We start from the raw sequence: 6,418 nt of genomic DNA, 5'->3' as shown, positions 1-6,418 counted from the left end.
TTATCTCGGTTATTTTGGTAAAATCGTGTTTTCTTTATTTTAGTTGTAACATGACCTTGACTACAATGAAAGGCGCCTAAAAATCAAACGTATTAATACTGATATTATTGTTATTAATAGTAGTAGTTGTAATATTATTACCCATGATTGCCGTATATTTCAGTACCAACACTCAGTTGAATTCTTCATTGGAGACTTGCTTTAGATTAAGTCTATGGCCGCGTCACTAGATTCTAAGATAACATAATAACACTATGGCACATAAGAGTGTTTGCAGTTTTGTAATGTATTTATTCAATATTGTGAGGTATTTTAGTGTTTCTGAACACAAACAAGTCAGACTGAAATGAGTGGCCTGTTCACCATCAAACCGCCTCCTTGGGGCACGCTGTGCATCTTAATCAATTAAAAGGAACCTCTAAGCAGTCAGTGTGAGTTCTTCCTGTGAGTCATGCTGACCTAAACATTGAATATGTTTAGCGAGGCTCATGACTCACAGCTCCTCTCTAGCTTTACTAACATGAACTGATTTACATTTCCTGGGGCGTCTGGGAGGTGCTGGTCTGACAGAAAACCAGCATTCCTGAACATATTTTTTTGTTTACAAAGACATAAGCATAATTACAAATGCAAATATTCAATTAATAACTCTAAAATTCGTGCCTTTCAGGCAGAAGTCATTTCCCTGATAAAAACCTGAGGTTGTTTGGTTTAGATATTCTCATCTTGATGGACCAATCACGTCCTGAGCTACAACCATTCTGTGTTTGGTCTGTTAGCCGTAAAGGGTCGTGTGAAAAAACTTATTAAAGTCAACTTGGTGGAGCTTGAGCATCTGTCATGTTTACACGTTCATGCAATCTGTTTTTCTGGGGGGCATTTAAGAGAATCAGGACCACAGCTTCCATGCACAAGATTAATCTGGTTTCCATTTAGATTAACTCTGGTCACATGACCTACTTGATTGTATTTGGCTCATTTGTAGTCAGTTTAATGCATTTTAATGATAGCCAGAAATTTGATCAGATGGAGCCACAATGTACTTGTGCTTATTTCTGTCATGAACTTAGATCCTTAAATTGGACTGCATGGGGACTGACGGTGTATTCAGATTGAAAAAGTCCATTGGTCCGGACTGTCTGCATCATTTGGTACAGATTGAGTCTTGCATTTGGTCTGTACATTTATTATTTCACTGGACACAAAACAAGGTGTTGACGTCACCCACAGAAAATGCCTTATACCTCTGGCCCTCACCGTGGCTTCCTGATACGGAAACCTGATCTGAAACCTGTCAAAAGCTGCTGGTCCGAGTCGGTCTGCTTCACTTTTTTAGAGGAACTGCTGTCGCCAGTCATGAGTGATCTTGCTTAAAGTCTACACCCTTTCCACTGGAAGCGGGCTTGGGAGAATCTGTCAATCAAACGTTTGAGGTGGGGCCAGCGGGAACTACATGCTTTTACTGAGGCATCTGATTGGTCAGTTTATAACTTGCATAACTTAAAAAAAAATAAAAAATAGGATTAGAAAGAAGATGCTATAAGAAAGAAGGTATCAGAGCAAAAATGATTATTCTGACGAATAAAATAAGAGCTTATTTCTCAATAGAAGTCTGTGGGACTTTGATTTCTTGCGACCAGCGGGTACTTCCTATTTGGAACGCGAGAGAGGAGGGATTGAGATGTCCATATCACATTAAATTATGTTTGATTAATTCATCTGACTACAGTGAATGAGTTGCCATGTCCCATCATCGCGCCGCTACTCTGTTTACATCCCATAATTCCCTGCTACAGTTGGAGGAATGGAGGAAACTCATAGCGAATCTGAGCTTAGTTTGACTGAAAGGAAACCAAGACCACCTCAAAGAGAGAGAGTTCCTGGTCCACTTGGGTGGATTCACACAGAATATTTGCTCTGGATTATTGCGGTAAACAAACTTTGGTTCACTTTAAGCAGACCAAATGTTTCCAGTGTAAAAACTCCCTGAACTGCTTGTGCAGCAAGTGATCTTGTGGGTTTTTGGAGAATTGATCTGCTCCAGTTATCTTCAAAACAACCCAAAAGAGAAAATGCCCTTTGGTTTATTCCCAAAGACGATCAGGATTACAGAAAAAAAACAAACCCAATAAGGAAACAGGTTCCTTAAGAAAGTTTATTTTAACTTGGTGTTTTGAAAAAAATGGCAAAGGACGAGAACTTTTCTGTTGTCCTTCTCAAGGACTAGACTTTTTTTGGCCCACTGGCATCTTTCCTCACCTCCCTTCATGCTGCCCCATTTATTCTACTCTGGCTGTTGCTATTTTGTTTCTTTCCTTCTCAAAGCAGACGTGTGTACACTCATCTCTTTCTTGTCTTTTTAAACTTAATTCTGTTTGAGGCAAATTTTGTTATTTTGGTCCTGTTGGCAGTTATTTTCAGTATACTGATCTTTGAATCATGCTAAGTATGGATGATTGCACCCAACCCGTTTTAAGGAAACTGTTGATCTATCACAGTTATTTAAGCAATAAGTGTTGCACCTGAATTATTTCATAAAAATCTTAGATAATTGTATGTTTTTCACTTTCTTTCAACTCATACCGGTCTTCTTTGGGAGGATTTTTTTTTACAAACAAAAAGTGGCTTTCAAAAAGTCTGTGAATTCCATGAATTTAAGTTTGAAAAATGTAAATTAGGCTACTCTGTATGATATCAGCATATGGCTTTCTCAAACATCCGCTGATGTCATGTGTGTGTTTTTACTGCATTTCAAATATTTGCCAACTCTGTCCCACAAAGTTTAATTGCATTTTTTAATAGATCTTTTACTTTTTTTTATATGCACATGTTTGGTGGGGTGATGCACCCAAATCAATACTTCCAAGGTTGTCACAAAAAAAAAAAAACAAATCTCATGCTTTGAAGATTAGGGCATAAGAACATCCCTGTAACAGCATCTGGTCCTCAGGCCTTTTTCCACCACCATTTCTGAAGGAAATCCTAAACAAACAAAAGAAAATAACTGTAAATGAAAATGAACATTTGGTCTATAGTACTAAGACTTAGTTTTAAATCTTAGTACTTGTATTTAGCATCACTATTTCCACCTAAAAAGAGCTTTTAAGCACCATTCCCAATGATCTGGGTGAATTTTGAGCACCTTTCTTTGCAGCTGTAACTGCAGTTGTCGTCAGACCCCTGAGCTGAGGCTGCTTTACGCTCAGCCACTTTTACTGCTTACTTATGGTGTTATAAACTGCAGATAGGTTCTTAGAATGAAAGACTGCAGGCCTCGCTGCACTCGCATGACATTTCTTGCATTGAGACTAGATTTAGAGCAGCGTGACAGATGGTGAGGGGAGTCGTTTTCAGGGTTTCTCTACATTCTCTTACTCTGAAATTATACACACTGATTGAAATGTCCCTATTTTATATAAGCCTATAAATATTTAGCATTACATCAGAAACAAATAATTGTATTTAGCAAAACAGCAACATTTATTTGTCTTTATTGTTATGGACGGCAAACAGAATCATCCATACAAACAATATGAAAGAATAATAATTAGGAAGCAAAAAATTCCACTAAAAGTGTCTAAATGCATGAAAGCAGACCTCATACCTGTGACCTGAGAACAGGATGTGATGTTCTTTCTGTCCACTTGAGGGCGACACATCAAACACTAACTTCTGCAGCTCAGTAAACCATTCAATGGGGCTGCAAAGGACAAAACGAAAAAAAAAAAAAGTTGATAAAGCTGACATATTGTAATATTATATGGCTTTAGGTTGATAGTATTACTGGACCGGAGCATGTGAGGTTGAACATTTTCCGAGGTTTGGACACAGGAAGTGCCACATGGTCAAACCAGCAACAGCAGCTGAGAAGGAAACGGAGGCTTTGCCAACTGTCTGGCTCGGTCTCTGGTAGGCCTGCCTCCCTCAGGCCACTCACACAGCCGGCGGGGGAACATGTCCAACTCTGTCAAATATCAGCACACACACGCTCACAGCTCACACACACACAGGAAGATCACTCATTTGGGTCGATGATGCAAAATAAACCATTTAGAAAATTGTAAAACAAATCATTGTATTTCACTTTCTCATGCTTGGAGGAACATTTGATGTGATTTTGTTAAGCAAAAACTACAGAAAATGACTTTTTCTGTCATTGTTTTTCTCAAATACAGAACGATTTAAATGTGTTGTAATGTTTCATGCTTTTTTTTTTGGCTCTTTAAAATAACAATAAGTTAAAAGAAATCTTGCACCAATAACTATATGCAGACATATGATGTCTTACATTTCCATGAGATAAATCAATGCACAAATGATCAAATAAACACTGTGATTTTCACAAAGTTTCCTCATTCAGAAAATTACAAGAAAATAATAAACAAAACAATCTCGACTATAGTAGTCTTTAGTTTTAGTAAGTTAATCCACTTTTTAACTTAAAAAAAATCAAATTTGTTTAAGAAAATGCAAAAATGAAATGATTTTCTGTTTGAATTGTATTGATTTTTAAGCATGTTGTCTTTAACTGCATGTATTTAGTGTTTTTCTTTTTTTTAAGTAGCCTATTATTTCTTTCCTTGGAGTTCCAGTTAAAATAAAATCTCAAATTTCATTGCTATTATGAAGATTAATGATGGAGGATCTGCGCACATAAATCTGAAACTGTATGCAGAAGTTACTAATTACATGTAAGAACCATGAAGTGAAGTTTGGATGATCATGTGTTTGGATTTACTGATGATCCTAAGAAAATCAGTCATTGAATCGTGAATCATGAAACCATTGCGCACAAAAGTGCTAAACTGTGCACCTCCTCTGAGCTCCGTCTGTGCGTCACTCGGCCCCACCACCTGTTGCAGAAGGCAACCAGAGGTGAGGCTTCCGCTGAAGGGCGTCAAGTTTACGTCCGATCTCCATTCGCTCCCGGTGTCATGTGAACGCAGGATAGCGCTCTGCGCTGCGCAACGCCGCCTCCGCACACCGCCGCAGAGCACTCGGTCTTTCCAGAACTCCTCTTCTAAACTCCTGCTTACGTAATTAGAAGATAAAACAATAAAGAAGGCTTACCTTCAAGCGTTCCACCACTCAAACCTTTTTGACTCCTTCAAAAAGAAAAAAAAAAAGAAGCCTCTGCGCCTGACAGCTCCCGCCGCACCTCCTGTTTTCTCCTCGTGTTGCTTTGGCTCTGACTGCAGCACTCCCAAATCCCTTTTCCTCCTCACAGACCCCTCACCTCCCATCTCTCCCTCTCTCCTCTCTTTACCATTCTGCTCACAGGCGCATTGTTTCAAGAACCGCGCTCAGTCTTCAGTCAGAGCGCGCGGGGGGGATGCGCCATGCTTTCGTTGCGCAAGTCAGGCGCAGTTGCGCTTCTTTGGCTTTTTGTTTTATGTTTTTGGTCCTCTTAGCGCCAACAAGTCCGCCTAAACACGCAAAACACACACACACGGACAAGTGTGCGGGCTTTATCGGCTTTGATCCCCGCAGAGGTTGTGCGGGAGGAGAACACATCAAACGGAAGATCCGAAAGATTCGAGGAGGCTGAAGAAATGAGAGGATGTCAATATTAAATACAGAAATTGAGCCGTTTGAAGTGCGCGCGAGACATAATGGAACAGTTCCAAGGTCTGAGGATCTCTCTCTCTCTCTCTCTCCCTCCCTCTCTCCCCACTTTCTCGGTCTCTGACATCCCCCCCGCGCGCGCGCTCCTCTTTTCTTCCCCTCCCTCCACATCTCTGCACTCTCCTCTGCCTCAGTCGTGTGGGAAGCTGAGTGAATGCGGCTGCAGAAGGAGCCAGCGCTCACGCGTCCGATTCGGTTCTGTCTCCAAATGAGGGAGGGGGGTGATGCGCGTCCGTTCTCACCTCCGTGCTCTTCTCCTGGATACTTTTACCTTTCAGTTTTATTCCACGTGAAGTTGCTTTTTTGAATCTTTCAGATTTTTCTTTAAAAAAAATCGTCATTTTGACTGGACTCTCTCGGGGCAGATGGAAGCGGCAGAGACTTTCCAGCTCCTCATTTGCAACACGGCGGACCGAAGACACAATCGCGCTTTTTCATCTTTACGCACCACTTTCTGCTGATGTATTTCACATCTACAGATTTATTTTCATCATTTCTTCCATAAAGGAGGACAGACTTATATTTTTACACCATTTTCATGCTGTTTTTTCTTTACTAACAAATGGACTATGGGATTGGAAATGCTGTTTGGATTTATGTCACCAGGATGGAAAGTACTACTCCCGTCCATAGGATCTGATTGGAGCGGCTTTTGCCCTGAAAAGGCATAAATGTGATGGACAACTTTGCTTGAAGCAAGCATATATTTATTGCTTGGAACATTGGGGGGGCTAAAACCAGAGTTAAACGAGCCTCTATGTTCATTCTCCTCATCCAGTTTTAACTCGTAAAA

At 40.2% G+C, this 6,418-nt stretch overlaps 1 long non-coding RNA gene across 2 annotated transcripts; it reads right to left on the bottom strand.

Moving 5' to 3' along the window:
* Positions 1-2,959: 2,959 nt before the first annotated feature.
* Positions 2,960-5,802, bottom strand: LOC112153435. 2 transcript variants are annotated; one of them, XR_002920500.2, is made up of 3 exons: positions 3,790-5,705; positions 3,605-3,700; positions 2,960-2,982 (listed from the first exon to the last, which is right to left on the bottom strand). It is a non-coding gene; the product is annotated as an uncharacterized LOC112153435 (long non-coding RNA). The 2 variants fall into 2 exon arrangements; XR_004948556.1 differs by having other exon boundaries at positions 3,605-5,802.
* Positions 5,803-6,418: the final 616 nt, after the last annotated feature.

This window comes from Oryzias melastigma, linkage group LG10 (genome assembly GCF_002922805.2).
Source record: "Oryzias melastigma strain HK-1 linkage group LG10, ASM292280v2, whole genome shotgun sequence".
Classification (NCBI taxonomy): Eukaryota; Metazoa; Chordata; class Actinopteri; order Beloniformes; family Adrianichthyidae; genus Oryzias; species Oryzias melastigma.
The sequence above is the reverse complement of the archived record's forward strand: the minus strand, read 5'-3'. Positions and strand labels throughout refer to the sequence as shown.